Below are 16,910 nucleotides of genomic sequence, written 5' to 3'. Positions count from 1 at the left end.
AAAAGCAGAGATATCACTTTGCTGACAAAGGTCCATAACTCAAAGCTATGGTTTTTCCAGTAGTCATGTATGGATGTGAGAGTTGGACCGTAAAGAAGGCAGAGCACCAAAGAATTGATGCTTTCGAACTGTGGTGCTGGAGAAGACTCTTTTGAGAGTTCCTTGGACTACAAGGAGATTAAACCACTCAATCCTAGAGGAAATCAACCCTGAATATTCACTGGAAGGACTGATGCTGAAGCTGAAACTCCAATACTTTGGCTACCTCATGCGAAGAGATGACTCATTGGAAAAGACCCTGATGCTGGGAAAGATTGAAGGCGGGAGGAGAAGGGGATGCCAGAGGATGAGATGGTTGGATGGCATCACCGACTCAATGGACATGAGTTTGAGCAAACTCTGGGAGACAGTGAGGGACAGAGGAGCCTGGTGTGCTGTATTTCATGGGGTCGCAAAGAGTTGGTCATGACTTAGCAAAAAACCAACAACAACAACACTTTCATAGATCTCACTCTCTGTTAAGGAAACAAAAGTTAACAAGAAAGCAATTATTTTAAAATCTCTAAATGTTAGTGTTAGAAAGAAAATAAACAGCATACTTTCTGCAAGATAACAGTTGATCTTAGAGCAATCTTATAGAAGTGATAATCCTCTTTATGTTCCAGTCATACTGGTCTTTGTTCTATTCCTTAAACCAGTAAAGATTTCTCCTCTGTAAGTGTTTTTATTTCCTCTCCCTGGAAAACTCCTCTAGTCTTCAAGGCTTCAGGTTACTCTTATCTCAGCTTTGATGTCTCTCTTTCAAGAGACCTTCTTAGGCCCATCCATTTTGGGTGTCCCCCAACTATTCTCCCACATATCACTAGTCCTTACCTGACAAATGTACTAACAGAGGAAACAGAAATGCCATAAACCAATTTGAGTCCCATATAATCAAGGTTTCCCTGTTGCCATACCGCATCCCATTAACTGGTCTGCATGCCATAAGCCCTCCTTCAGAGCCCCACTAAACTGGGAATCAACACCTCTGAAGCAGTTGATTATCTACCTGTAAATCAGTTGGCATTCACTATTGCTTATATACCCTTTTGATGCCTTAATTTCTCATTGATCAGAATTAGAGCTACAAGAGAGAATGAGCATACATGCTTCAGTCCTTCAGAAGAAGCCTCGGCAACATGTGATAAATAGCTACAATAATTTCCTTTATGAGTTTGATTTTGCCGGAGATTAAAAAAGAAAACACTGCTCTAGTGGTTTTCTTTTTTTTTTTTTTTCTTTAATTATTTATTTATTTGGCTTCACTGGTTCTTATGTGTGGCACATGGAGTCTTTAGTCGAGGCATGTGGGATCTAGTTCCCTGACCAGGAATCGAACCCATGCCCTCTGCATTGGAAGCGAGGAGTCTTAGACACTGGACCACCAGGGAAATCCCGGTTGTTTTCTTTTTTGATGACTTTGTTGTATGTTTTGATTTTCTGGGAGACATTTTGGAATGAGCACCTCAAATGGAGGAAGCCCAGGATGCTGAGAAGAGAGTGTTCTCTTGCTGTGTGTAGGATGGCTAAGATGAGTAGCTGGAAGACAAAGGTAGCACCCATTTCAAAATACTAGAAAGAATCCTGAGGAAGGTATGTGGACATAGACATGTAACAGAAAGAAATAAAAATTAAGACTATCTACCATTTGTCCAAATGTGGGGGCTTATTATAAGGTACTTATTTCAGTGCAGGGTTTTGTAAAGAAAAACAGGCTACCATAATATTTATGGGAATATAGAAACTGGATTAAGAATTGGAGCCTTTGTAAATGTGGGAGCTCCTGCAGACAAGATGTGGAAACCAAGGGTAGAGGATCATAAAAAAAGATCACTAATTGCTCCTGCCTAAGGCTCCTCTGGTGGTTCAGACAGTAAAGACTCTGCCTGCAATGCAGAAGACCTGGGTTTGATCCCTGGTCAAGAAGATCCCCTGGAGAAGGAAATGGCAACCCATTCCAGTATTCTTGCCTGGAGAATTCCATGTACAGAGGAGCCTGGTGGGCTACAGTCCACGGGATCACGGAGTCAGACACAGCTGAGCAACTAACACTGACTTTCACAAGGCACCAGCACGAATGGACAAGTTGAAAGTGAAAGGCGCTCAGTCGTGTTCGACTCTTTGCAACCCCACGGACTGTACAGTCCATGGAATTCTCCAGGCCAGAATACTGGAGTGGGTAGCCATTCCCTTCTCCACAGGATCTTCCCAGCCCAGGGATTGAACCCAGGTCTCCCGCATTGCAGGTGGATTCTCTACCAGCTGAACCACCAGGGAAGTCTAAGAACACTGGAGTGGGTAGCCTATCCCTTCTCCAGCGGATCTTCCCCACCCAGAACTCGAGCCAGGGTCTCTTGCATTGCAGGCAGAGTGTATGTAATTAAATCTTGAAGCTCTGGATTCTAGGCCACCAGAATGGGGTTGCAAAGGGAAGATCATGAATCGATCTAGAAATTGCTTTCTGTGGAAGATAACATGAAAATATACAGAGGAGAGGGAGAAAAAAGAGGCCATGGCTGCCATGTCTGATCACTATGATCTTCTGAGAGTTACAGTTTCTGCTTCCCTTCTACCTTCCAAATGTTGCTTGAGATTTTCTCTTACACTATTGTAACTGAAAATAACAAATTAATTCTAGAAAATGTAGTTCTGAGTCATAGGTGAAAACTGTAGGACCAAGTTGACTACAAATAATTCAGCAAATTACTCCATATATAACTGTTACAATAACCACTTAGTAACACAAGTTAGAAAATATTACTCTCACTTAACCAATGAAAAAGGGAAAACTTAATGACAACACATAATTTCTCTTGAGTGTCATAGAAAGCACAGTTCAGAGAATTCAAACTCATATCCTTCTGACCCCAAAATGCTTGTTAGTACTGACATGTTGGACTTCCCAGGTAAAGAATCCAGCTGCCAATGCAGGAGACACGGGAGATGTGGATTTGATGCCTGGGGCAGGAAGATCCCATGGAGTAGGAGCTGGCAACCCCCTCCAGTATTCTTGCTGGAGAATTCCGTGGACAGAGGAGCCAGGCAGACTAGAGTCCGTGGTCAGACCCGACTGAGTGACTGAGTGACATGCATGCACTGGCTTGTTAGTGGTGCCATTTTGGGGAGACAGAATATTCCTTTTCCTTCACTACTAACTGAACAGTTATTCTTTCAATGCTGTTGAAAGTTTCCATGCATACATTAAAGTTGCACCAGTGGAAAAAATAAATTTCTGATGCACCATAGCTGCCATCTTTCTAACAAGTTTTAGGATTGATGGAAGGTCACAGAACAAGCTACTCATTGAAGACATTATGTAATTCTTACATTTAAATATATATAATGAATCAAATACTTTCTAAGTGTGATGTTTTCTATTAATAAAGTATTTCAGCATTATATTTAAAGTACTTGCATGTGATATCACTAAGGTATAGCATTTTTAGTAGTAAGTTCATCAACTAGATGCATTTTCTTGTAATTCACCTCATGGGCTCAATAAACTGTGATTGAAAAAAAATCCAAGTAAAATTTGACAGTCTTTTTACACATAAAGTCACCTCAAGGGGTCCATGATTTTCTCAATGGTCCCACAAAAGAGTGAATATGATGCTGTTCATGTTATGGCATTCCAGAGGTTCTGTTGCTTTTTAAGTTGATTGCATGGAGATGTAATGACAAAGTATTAATAAATGTGATTTTTGTTTCCAGTTTTTGCTGTCAGGAATCTTTACAGTATTGTTTGAGAGGAAGCGTTCAAGGTCTCTGGTAGGTCATAATGTTTGTAGCAACTCTAAAGATGATTTTACTTGACAAGATGAGAGTCCATAAGGAAGTAGCGTTGTCTCTGAATCACTGGAAACCTGCCCAAATTTTTAGAGGATAGATTAAGATATAAGAACTTTAGTTTTCTACTGAATCTTTATCAAAATGAAAAGGATATACTCCTATTACTGAAATCTTTGTTACATTTCATTAGCCATAAAAATAATTCAAGATGTGTGAAGTTAATCATGGAATTAAATTTCTATTATGATAAGTCATTTAGTGTAAATTAAAATGTTGCTTATCACACTTGAATTTGGATTTCTCGAAATGATCCTGTGTCTGTTATTACCTGTTCCTTTCTTCTTTTTCATATTTCTAGGAATGTTTGATTGTATGATGGAAAATATGTTTGAGATATTGTAAATAGTCTGGACTATGTTGGTTTTATTTAGTGTTTAGTTTTATGTTGACGGGTAGTAAGATGGAAAGATAAGAAATCGGAGTAACTATAAATATTAGTGCTGGCAGGTTGACTTCTGGGACGGCAGCACAAGCAACTCTATGATGTCATTCTTCCATTCTGCCCACCCTCCACCTCCACCACCCAGTCATAGGCTGTGGTCTGAACCATGGCTCAGCTTTCACCCTCCCACCTGGAACCACGTGCCTCCAAGTTAAGGTCCCTGAGTCTCCCCAAAACAAGGAAAATGTCAACAAAAAAAGAAGAAAAAGACCCTAAAATTAATAGTTTCACAGTGCATGCATGTGCCTGCAAAGTCACTTCAGTTGCATTCAGCTCTTTGTGACCCTATGGACTGAGCCTATCTAGCTCCTCTGTCCATGGGATTCTCCAGGCAAGAATCCTGGAGTGGGTTGCCATGCCCTACTCCAGGGACTCTTCCCAATCCAGAGATCAAACCTGAGTCTCTTATATCTCCTAAACTGGCAGGCGGGTTCTTTACCACCAGCGCCACCGCCACGTGGGGTGGACATTAACCAAACTCAAAGTAAAAACTGAAAATTGTCTATCCAGGTGACACTATTGAGTGTCAAGAAACAGAGATCTGTGATGTTTTAACCTGGAGATACTCCCACTTCCACCTCAATCCCCAGCTCATTGCACAGTAGCCAGGAAAAGCCTAGTCCTGCAGCCAGCTGAGAGGACATCCTTTGATGCTCTCTTAAAATCATCGTTCTCTGGGCACAGTCGATATTTTCTTAATTTACAACATTCTGAAAAATCTCTGTCCCCAGGCTGTTGTGGCTATTCGTGTAGATACAAAGTGAAAACAAAGTCCTACCACTAGGAAAGTACTGAAATAATATCAGTGTACTGACTACAGTGCAGTTGCATAAAGCTGTGAGTTCAGTTGCAATGAACCAAAGCTTGGTCAGAAATTTAAAAGAAAATCTTTGATAACTGGAAAACCACAGGGAGCTTTGAGAAGCCTCGGCATATTCTTAGCGATCAAAAATGCTGTATACATGTGGAAGACGATGCATGTCTAGGAGGAAAGACTTGGGAAAGGAGAAATACCCATTCTGGCTGGCTCTGAAACCCTGGGCAAGCAAAAAGTGGAAGCTAAGACTGTGTTCTAAACTTATTGAAATTTTAAAGTGTGTATTTTCACATAGGTTCCCCTTGGTAAAGGCACTAAATTATACTGACCCAGGAGTAACCCCTAGGAAGTCAATCTGTTTTGTTTTGTTTTGCAGTATAGCTGATTTACAATGCTGTGTTAATTTCAGGTATGCAGTAAAGTGAATCAATTGTACATATACATGTAAGGATTTTTTAAAGGAACTTCTTCCAAAAATAGAGAATTCAGAGACCCCAAATCAAAACTTTAGGAAATGAATTTAGGAAAGTCACTAAACAAATAAGCAAGAACAAGAAAGCAACAACCAAAAATACAGCAAAAATAATGAATTCTGGATGAGAAAGGAAGAATCTAATGCCAAATTTGTTACAATATATGATGTTAAATGTCCATTTAAAATAGAAAGCATGCAAAGACTCTGAAATATATTTCACATATTCAAGGGGAAAAAACCAACCAACAATGTCCCTAATGAGGCACAGACTTTGGACCTTATAGTCAGTGATATTAAATCATCTGTTAAAAACATGTTCAAAGAACTAAAGAAAATGATGTTTAAAGAAGTAAAAGAAAGGATAAAAGTGATGTCTCACCAAATAGATATCAATAATGAGAAACTGTTTTAAAAAAAAAACAGATACTCTGTAATTAAAAAAGGCAAGCACTAAATAAATGAAGAATTCACTACAGGAAATAAAGAACAGACTAGAGCTGGCAGAAAAAAGAATCATAAAACTTGAAGATAGGTCAATAGAGATTATTTAATAAGAGGGGCATAAAGATGGAAAATGAAGAAAAATGAACATGAACTCAGAAAACCATCAGACACCATTAACCACGTGTGTGTTCAGTTGCTCTGTCATGTCCAGCTCTTTGTGACTTCATGGACTGTGTCCACCAGCCCCTCTGTCCATAGAATTCTCCTAGCAAGACTATTGAGGTGGGTTGCCATTTCCTACTCCAGGGGGTCTTCCCGACCCAGGAATCAAGCCCGCATCTCTTGCGTTGGCAAGTGAATTCTTCACCACTGAGACACCTGGGAAGCTCACTATCAAGCCTACGAATGTATGTGTATAATAGAGATTCCCCCAAAGAGAAGAGAAAGTAAAAGGGACAGAAAGCATATTTGAAGAAATACTGGCAAAAAATTTTCCAACTTGATGAAAAAATAATAATCTAAATGTTAAAGATGATCAATAGACTCCAAGTGGAATAAGCTTGAAAAAATCCACGTATAGACTTACCAAAATTGAACTGATGAAACTCAAGAATAAAGAGAAAAATCTCAAAAGCAGCAAATGAAAACATGATTTATAGTGTACCAGAGATTCTCAATAATATTATAGCTGGCTTTATCAGAAATCATAGAAAGTTGAGGTAGTAGGATGACATTTAAATGTTTGGGGGAGTGGGGGAAATGTCAAAAAATCTTTATCCAGGCAAACTATCCTTCCAAAATAAAGGAGACAGTAGCTTCCTACCACCACTACTTCTCCCTTCATCTCTTCCTTTTTCAATCTTTTCACTGACATTCAGGGGGATGCTCACCATAATTTGGGGGGGGGCGGGGGCGGTTAACATGAGTCTGCATCAAAGAAAGGAGACCGTGAAGATTCCTGAGCACTTGCAGGATGATGGCACTTCTGAGTTGCTTGCCTTTAGGTGAGGGCTTCTGACCTTTCATAAAGATCCCAGGCCTTTCCACTGCCTTCAATCTGGATGCTGTCACTGAAGGATGAATCTGGGACCACTTCGGAGGACTGACTTTTGGAACCTCTGACCCTGCCTCCCTCCTCTTTGTTTTCTGAAGTCTCCAATGTATGAATGTGGAATTGAGAGAGGTCATCTTCCTGGAGACAGTTTACACATGAAAGAACATTGTGGATCAATAATATCAGACAAGGTAAGAGTTTGTTGCAGCTTTTGCTGGCCTCTGGCACCCTGGGCGCTTCACACACACACCTCACTTGTGGCCACTGTACCCAAAGCCGTCTGGAGTGAGTACCCATCATGATGCCAAGACCTGGCTCCACCCAACTGTCTTCAGGCTCCAGTGCTGGATGCCTCACACCAAACAGTAAGACAGGAACAGAGCCCTGCCTGTCAGCGGACAGGCTGCCTAAAGCCGTACAAAGCTCACAGACACCTCAAAACACACACCTGTTGTGGCCCTGCCTATCAGAGGGAAAAGACTCAGCACCACCCACCAGACTGCAGACACCAGTCCCTCCTACTCGGAAGACTACACAAGCTCCTGGACCAATCTTACCCAAGAGGGAACAGACAACAGAAGCAAGGGGAACTGTGACCACAGACAGTAATTCAGATAAAATGAGAGGACAGAGAAATATGTTGCAGATGGAGTTGCAAGGTAAAAACCCACAAGAGCAAATAAATGAAGAGGAAATAGGCAATCTACCTGAAAAAGAATTCAGAGTAATATTAGTAAAGATGATCCAAGATTTCAGAAATATAGTGGAGGCACAGGTTGAGATGATACAAGAAATGTTTAACAAGGACCTGGAAGAACTAAAGAGCAAACAAACAGTTATGTACAGCACAATAACTGAAATGAAAAATACACTAGAGGGGATCAATAGCAGAATAACATAGGTAAAAATAATGGATAAGTGAGATGCAAGACATAATGGTGGAGCAGAATAAAATGAAAAGAAATGAGGACAGTCTCAGAGACCTCTGGGACAACATTAACTGCACCAACATTAGAATTATAGGGGTCCCAGAAGAAGAGAAAGAGAAGTGGTCTGAGAAAACACTCGAAGTGGTTATAGTCAAAAACTTCCCTAACATGGGAAAGGAAATAGTCAACCCAGGAAGTGCAGAAGAGTCCTGGAAGTGCAGAGAGTCCCATACAGAATAAACCCAAGGAGAAACACGTCAGGGCAAATATTAATCAAACAAACAAAAATTGAATACAAAGAAAAATATTAAAAGCAGCCAAGGAAAAGCAACAAATACCATACAAGGGATTCCCCATAGGTTATCAGCTGATTTTTCAGCAGAAACTCTGCAGACCAGAGGGGATGGCATGATATGTTTAAAGTGATGAAAGGGGAAAGTCTACAACCAAGATTACTCTACCCAGCAAGGATCTCATTAAAATCAATGGAGAAATCAAAACTTTACAGATAAGCAAAAGCTAAGAGAATTCAGCACCACCAATCCAGCTTTCCAACAAATGCTAAAGGAACTACTCTAGGTGGGAAACACGAGAGAAGGAAAAGACCTACAAGAACAAACCAAAACAATTAAGAAAATTCTAATAGGAACATACATACTGATAATCTCCTGAAATGGATTAAATGTTCCAACCAAAAGAAAGATTGGCTCAGTGGATACAAGACTAAGACCCATTTATGTGATGTCTACAAGAGACCCACTTCAGACCTAGGGACACATGCAGAGTGAAAATGAGGGAATGGAAAAAGATATTGCATTGCATTTCAATGCAAATGGAAATCATAAACATCAGAGCAAAAATAAATGAAATAGAGACTAAGATAACAATGGAAAAGATCAATGAAATGAAAAGCTGGTTCTTTGAAAAGATAAACAACACTGATAAACATTTAGTCAGATGCAAGAAAAAAATGGAGACGGCCCAAATCAATAAAATTAGAAAGGAAAAAGGAGAAGCTTAACAACTGACACCACAGAAATACAAAGGATCATAAGAGACTGCTACAAGCAACTGTATGCCCACAAAATGGACAACCTGGGAGAAATGGACAAATTCTTAGAAAAGTACAACCTTCTAAAGACTGAATCAGGAAGAAAAAGAAAATATAAGCAGACCAATCAGAAGTAATGGAATTGAAACTGATTAAAAATCTTCCAACAAACAAAAGTCTAGGACCACATGGGTTCACAGGCAAGTTCTATCAAACACTTACAGAAGAGCTTACACCTATCCTCCTCAAACTCTTCAAAAAGATTACAGAGGGAAGAACACTCCCAGATTCATTCTACGAAGCCACCATCAGCCTGCTACCAAAACCAAAGATAGCACACAAAAAAGAAAATTACAGGGTAATATCATTGATGAACACAAATGCAAAAATTTCAACAAAACACTAGCAAACTGAATCCAACAGCACATTGAAAGGATAATACACCATCAAGTGGGATTCATCCTAAGGAGTGCAAGGATTTTCAAGATACATATATCAATGTGATATACCATATTAAGTTGAAAAATAAAAACCATATGATCATCTTAATAGATGCAGAAAAAGCTTTTGACACAATTCAATACTCATTTATGATAAAAAAAAAAAACACAAAAAACTCTCCAAACAAGTGGGCAAAGAGGGAACTACCTCAACATAATAAAGACCAAATATGACAAACCCATGGCAAGCATCATTCTCTATGGTGAAAAGCTGAAAGCATTTCCTGTAAGATCAGAAATAAGACAAGGTTACCTGTCCACTCTTGCCACTGTTTTATTCAACATAGTTTTGGAAGTCCTAGCTATGGCAGTCAGAGGAGAAAAAGAAATAAAAGTAATCCAATTGGAAAAGAAGTAAAACTGTCACCCTCTGCAGATGACATGATACATAGAAAATCCTAAGGAGACCACCAGAAAACTACTAGAGCTAATCAATGAATTTAGTAAAGTTAAAATTTAGTAATTCTGTGGGATATAAAATTAATACACAGAAACCTCTTGCATTCCTATACACTGTAAACAAAATATCAGAAAGAGAAATTAGGAAGACAATCCCGTTTACCACTGCAACAAGAAGAATAAAATGACTGAATAGACCTACCTAAGAAGGCAAAAACCTCATACTCAGAAAACTATAAGATAATGATGAAAGAAATCAAATATGATTTGGATTGGAAAAATCAATATTATGAAAATGACTATACTACCCAAAGCAATCTACAAATTAAGTGCAGTCCCTATCAAATAACCAATGGCCATACAGCAAATTACCATTGGCTGTCTATTTTACATATGATAATGTAAGTTTCCATGTCACTCTCTCCATACATCTCACCCTCTCCTCCCCTCTCCCCATGTTCATAAGTCTATTTTCTGTGGTTCAAGAAACTCAAACAGGGGCTCTGTGTCAACCTAGAGGGGTGGGATGGGGAGGGAGATGGGAGGGAGGTTCAAAAACGAGGGAATGTATGTATCCCTATGGCTGATTCATGTTGAGGTTTGACAGAAAACAACAAAATTCTGTAAAGCAATTATCCTTCAATTACAAAATAAATTCTAAAAAAAATAACCAATGGCACTTTTCATAGAATTAAGACAAAAAAGTTTAGTTTGTGTGGAAACAAAAAAGACTCCGAGCAGCCAAAGCAATCTTGATAAAGATGAAAAGAGCTGGAGGATTTAGGCTCCCTGACTTCAGGCTATACTACAAAGCTACGGTAATCAAGACAGTATGGCACTGGCACAAAAACAGAAATACAGATCAATGTAACAGGACAGAAAGCCCAGCAATATACCCCCACACAGCCACCTAATCTGTGACAAAGAAGTCAAGCATATACGATGGAGAAAAGACAGCCTCTTCAATACAAAGTGCTGGGAAAACTGCACAGCTACGTGTAAAAAATGAAATTAGAACACTACCTAACACCATATGCAAAAATAACTCAAAATGGATTGAAGACCTGAATGTAAGACCAGACACTCTAAAACTTAGAGAAAAGCATAGGCAGAGCACTCTTTGACATAAATCCCAGCAAGATCCTTTTTGACCCACCTCCTGGAGTAATGAAAATAAAAACAAAAATAAACAAAGGGGGCCTAGTTAAACTTAACAGCCTTTACACAGCCAAGAAAACCATAAACATTACTTAAAAGACAATGCTCAGAATGGGAGAAAATATTTGCAAACAAAGGATTAATCTTCAAAATATACAAGCAGTTCATGCAGTTCAATAGCAAAAAATAACAAACATCCTAGTCAAAAAAAAAAAAAAAAAGGTTGAAAGACCTAAACAGACATTTCTTCAAAGAAGACATACAGGTAGCCAATGAACACATGAAAAGATGACCAACATTGCTCATTATGAGAGAAATGGAAATCAAAACTACAATGAGATATCGTCTCACACCAGTCAGGATGGCCATCATCAAAAAGTCTACAGACAATAAATGCTGGAGAAGATATGAAGAAAAGGGAACCCTCTTGTTCCCAAGAATTCCTCTTGGGAAGGTAAATTGATACAACCACTGTGGAAAACAGTATGGAGGTTCTTTTAAATAAGACTAAAAATAAAACTGTCATATGTCCCAGCAATCCCACCACTGGGCATATACCTTGAGAAAACCATAATTCAAAAAGGCCATATGTACCTCAATGTTCATTGCAGCATTATTTACAATGGTCAAGACGTGGAAGCAACCTAAATGTCCACTGACAGATGACTGGATAAAGAAGACGTGGAACATATACACAGTGGGATATTATTCAGTCATAAAAAGAGCAAAATTGGGTCATTTGTAGTGATATGGATGAACCTAGAGTCTGTCACCCAGAGTGAAGTCAGAGAAACACAGATATTGTATATTAGTGCATATACATGGAATTTAAAAAAATGGTACTGATGAACCTATTTGCAGGACAGGAATAGTACCCACATTAGAGGACAGACGTCCAAACAGTGGAGGAAGGAGGGTGGGATGGATTAAGAGAGTAGCACTGACGTATATACACGACCACACGTAAAATCGCTAGTGGGAACCTGCCATATAGGCCAGGGAACTCAGCTCAGCGCTCTGCGATGACTCAGAGGGGTGGGATGGGCGGTGGACAGAGGCCCCAGAGGGAGGGGATGCGTGTATACATGTAACTGAGTCACGTTGTACAGCAGAAACTAACACAACATCTTAAAGCAAATATAGTCCAATTTTTTTAAATCAAGATTGAATTATATTTCTATACTATAATTTACTAAGCAATGATTTTGAATGTCTAAATTATAAAAGTGAAATAATGAATATATTATTTCAATGTGGTTGTCTTTTTAAAAAGCAGATTTTTTTTTCCAAAAGAATAAACTGAGATCACTGTATAACCATGGACAGCAATGTAGATAAACATATGATCTATCTGGTGAAATAAGTTTCAGAATCCATTAGTTATCCTGCTCATTATCTAATTTATGTAACATAAAAATCCTACTGATGCAAATTAGAACAATAAAATAAGAATAAGATAATGTCTCCTATAGCCATATCACATCTTAGCACCTCTCTGACGTCATATATGAACAAAATGTAATTATGCAGCAACATTCACATAGATACTGTCTTGAGTACATAGTCTGAGAAGAATATGGCCTGAAATCAGAGTAGGCCGGCCCGGCAATGTAATTTCCCACTATTTTTCAAGATAAAACCCTAAATCTCTTATCTAGATAGCATATGTCTGTCTAACAATTTCCCTCAGCTCCCCTTTTTTTGCACTGTAAAATGAACCATGGCAAACTCCTGGAATATTAACTCTCTGGTAATCTGACCCTGGGAGGCACTCTGGATTTGCTTATAGAGTTAACCTCTTTCTAATATTCTATTCACATTTAACATGCACTTGTTTGTCTTCCTCATTAGTCTGAAAGCTCCTTGAGTTCAGAGACCATATCTTTTCTACCTCTTTATTCACAAAGAGCACAGTTTGCATGGTACAGATAAGATATTCAGTAGTTACTGGTCTTTGAAGGAATAAATATATAAATACTACAAAAGCTGCCTGCAATGCAGGAGCCCCTGGTTTGGCTCCTGGCTTGGGCAGACCCTGTGGAGAAGGGAGAGGCTCCCACTCCAGCATTCTCGGGCTTCCCTGGTGGCCCAGGCAGTAAGGAATCCGCCTGCCATGCCGGAGGCCTGGGTTTGATCCTTGGGTGGGGGAGATGACCTGGAGAAGGGAAAGGCTACCCTCTCCAGTTTTCTTGCCTAGAGAATTCCATGGACAGAGGATCCTGGCAGGCTCTAGTCCATGGGGCTGCAAAAAGTCAGACAGGACTGAGTGACTTTCACTTTCACATCAAAAGTTCAGTCTTTTTAATGGCTGAGGAATATTCCATTGTGTATATGTACCACAGCTTCCTTATCTATTCATCTGCTGATAAAGACCAATACAGTACACTAACGCATTATATGGAATTTAGAAAGATAGTAGCAATAACCCTATATGCAAAACAGAAAAAGAGACACAGATGTACAGAACAGAATTTTGGACTCTGTGGGAGAAGGCGAGGGTGGGATGTTTCGAGAGAACAGCATGTATATTATCTATAGTGAAACAGATCACCAGCCCAGGTTGGATGCATGAGACAAGTGCTCGGGCCTGATGCACTGGGAAGACCCAGAAGGATCAGGTGAAGAGGGAGGTGGGAGGGGGGATTGGGATGGAGAATACGTGTAAATCCATGACTTATTCATGTCAATGTATGGCAAAAACCACTACAATATTGTAAAGTAATTAGCCTCCAACTAATAAAAATAAATGGGGAAGAAAAAGTTCAGTCTTACTGATATTCTGAAAAATCAGCAGTTTTGACTGTCCTTTTAATGACCTTACCATTGAAAGATCAGAATTTATATAAGTCTTCTACTTGAACATCCTTAACTTCCAATGGCCTAGTGATTCCTTTATCTATTTCAGATGACCTATTCTATAGGACTGAACATCTTGAGTGCCTGCAGTGCAGTGATCGGTCTGCTTTTACTATGTCTTGAATTTTTAATCTTTGCTTTAGCTAAAAGTGCTGCTTGGCCACACGTAAGTACCATGTTTCTATGAGAATTTCATCACAAATTTACAACTACATTTTTTTTATTTTTAAAAATTTATTTTTAATTGAAGGATAATTGCTTGACAGTATTGTGTTGGTTTCTACCAAACATCAATATGAAATCAGCCATAGGTTTACCTATATCCTCTCCCACCGCCCTCCCACCTCCCTCCCCATCCTACCCCTTTTTTTAATATAAATTTATTTATTTCAATTGGAGGCTAATTACGTTACACCGGAAGGGGCCTATAGATATCGAGAAGTGTAAACTGGAATGAGGAGCTATTTGAAACTGAACCAAACCCACACTGACCGCAACAGCTCCAGAGAAATTCCTAGATATATTTTTACTTTTTTTTTAATTAAAAAAAATTTATTTCTTTTCTATTTTTTCTCTTTCATTTTCTTTTAAAATTCCCTATTACTCCCCCATTACTCCTTAACTTTCATTTTCATATATTCTTACGATTTTTTTAATTAGGAAAAAAATTTTTTTTCTGTTTTTTTTTCTTTTTCTCTTATTTTCTTTTAAAGACCTCTATTACTCCTCTACTACTCCTTAATTTTCATTATCATTTCACTATAACCTTGCAAAAAAAAGAGAAGCCCTATTTTTAAACTTCATATATATTTCTAAAATTTTTTGTCTTTTTGTTTTTGTTTTTAATATTGTATTTTTAAGAGCCTAACCTCTACTCTAGATTTTTAATCTTTGTTTTTCAGTATGTGATATAAATTTTGGACATTTAAGAATCCAATATTCAGTTCCCATTTTTATTCAGGAGTGTGTTGATTACTCTTTCCCACTTTTTTTTTTTTTTTTTTTTTACAAATCCACACTTTTATTTATTTTCAAGAAGTTTAAATCCTCGAAGGGTACAGCACCACACGGATTCTGTGTCCAATGACCTTAGCAGGAAGGTGACTTTGGAATTTGGCACGAACCATGCCACTGTTTCCATGAGCTCGAGTTGTCTTTCCCCAGATTACTCTGGTTTTGTTAGGTTTTCCACCAGGGGTTACTGTGTTGTTCTTTGCTTTGTATACATAAGCACATCTCTTGCCTAGACAGAATTCAGTTTCATCGCGAGCATATACACCTTCAGTTTTCAGGAGAGCGGTGTGTTCCCTTTGGTTCCGTAGACCCCGTTTATAGCCAGCAAAAGTGGCCTTGGGCCACAGCCTTCCAGACATATTTGTCGTTTTAGAAGTCCCGTTCCCAGCAGGCCTCCACAGGGTCCAAGATGGCTGAAAGAGCTCTCTCCCACTTTTGACTCTCCGTTTTCTACCTCAGAACACCTCTATTTCCTCCTTTCCCTTCTCTTCCCAATCCAATTCTGTGAATTTCTGTGGGTGACTGGGCTACAGAGAACACTTTGGGATCAGAGTACTGTGTAGATCTGTCTCTATCCTCTGGAGTCCCCCTTTTTCTCCTCCTGCTCATCTCTATCTCCCTCCTCCCTCTCCTCTTCTTCATGTAACTCTGTGAACCTCTCTGGGAGTCCCTAACGGGGGAGAATCTTTTCACCATTAACCTAGAAGTTTTATTATCAGTGCTGTATGGTTGGAGAAGTCTTGAGACTACTGGAAGAATAAAACTGAAATCCAGAGGCAGGAGACTTAAGCCCAAAACCTGAGAACACCAGGAAACTCCTGACTACATGGAACATTAAGTAATAAGAGACTATCCAAAAGCCTCCATACCTACACTGAAACCAACCACCACCCAAGAGCCAATAAGTTTTAGAGCATGACATACCACACAAATTCTCCAGCAACGCAGGAATATAGCCCTGAGCGTCAACATACAGGCTGCGCAAAGTCACACCTAACACATACACCCATCTCAAAACTCATTACTGGGCACTCCATTGCACTCCAGAGAGAAGAAATCCAGTTCCACACACCAGAACACTGACGCAAGCTTCGCTAATCAGGAAACCTTGACAAGTCAACATCCAACCCCAGCCACTGGGTGAAACCTCCACAATAAAAAGGAAGCACAGACCTCTAGAATACAGAAAGCCCACTCCAGACACAGCAATCTAAACAAGATGAAAAGGCAGAGAAATACCCAACAGGTAAAGGAACATGAAAAATGCCCACCAAGTCAAACAAAAGAGGAGGAGATAGGGAATCTACCAGAAAAAGAATTTAGAATAATGATAATAAAAATGATCCAAAATCTTGAACACAAACTGGAGTTACAGATAAATAGCCTGGAGACAAAGATTGAAAAGATGCAAGAAATGTTTAATAAAGACCTAGAAGAAATAAAAAAGAGTCAATTAAAAATAAATAATGCAATAAATGAGATAAAAAACACTCTGGAGGGAACCAAGAGTAGAATAACGGAGACAGAAGATAGAATAAGTGAGGTAGAAGATAAAATGGTGGAAATAAATGAAGCAGAGAGGAAAAAAGAAAAAAGAATCAAAAGAAATGAGGACAACCTCAGGGACCTCTGGGACAATGTGAAACGCCCCAACATTCGAATCATAGGAGTCCCAGAAGATGAAGACAAAAAGAAAGGCCATGAGAAAATACTCAAGGAGATAATAGCTGAAAACTTCCCTAAAATGGGGAAGGAAATAGCCACCCAAGTTCAAGAAACCCAGAGAGTTCCAAACAGGATAAACCCAAGGCAAAAAACCCCAAGACACATATTAATCAAATTAACAAAGATCAAACACAAAGAACAAATATTAAAAGCAGCAA

General features: G+C 39.1%; 1 long non-coding RNA gene and 1 pseudogene across 3 annotated transcripts in view; one reads left to right on the top strand and one right to left on the bottom strand.

Moving 5' to 3' along the window:
• The window catches only part of LOC136174544 (uncharacterized), a 38,116-nt gene that overhangs the window by 10,285 nt on the left and 10,921 nt on the right, over positions 1 to 16,910 (top strand). For 2 of the 3 annotated variants that reach the window (XR_010664405.1, XR_010664406.1), the window contains 2 exons: positions 3,751 to 3,807; positions 14,063 to 14,179. This is a non-coding gene — a long non-coding RNA (uncharacterized lncRNA). The remainder of the gene's footprint in view (positions 1 to 3,750; positions 3,808 to 14,062; positions 14,180 to 16,910) is intronic. The other variant, XR_010664404.1, reaches the window with a different exon arrangement.
• LOC136174824 (large ribosomal subunit protein eL33 pseudogene) lies at positions 15,000 to 15,444 on the bottom strand (annotated as a pseudogene).

Source organism: Muntiacus reevesi, chromosome 9 (genome assembly GCF_963930625.1).
Source record: "Muntiacus reevesi chromosome 9, mMunRee1.1, whole genome shotgun sequence".
NCBI classification, from domain to species: domain Eukaryota; kingdom Metazoa; phylum Chordata; class Mammalia; order Artiodactyla; family Cervidae; genus Muntiacus; species Muntiacus reevesi.
The sequence above is the reverse complement of the archived record's forward strand: the minus strand, read 5'-3'. Positions and strand labels throughout refer to the sequence as shown.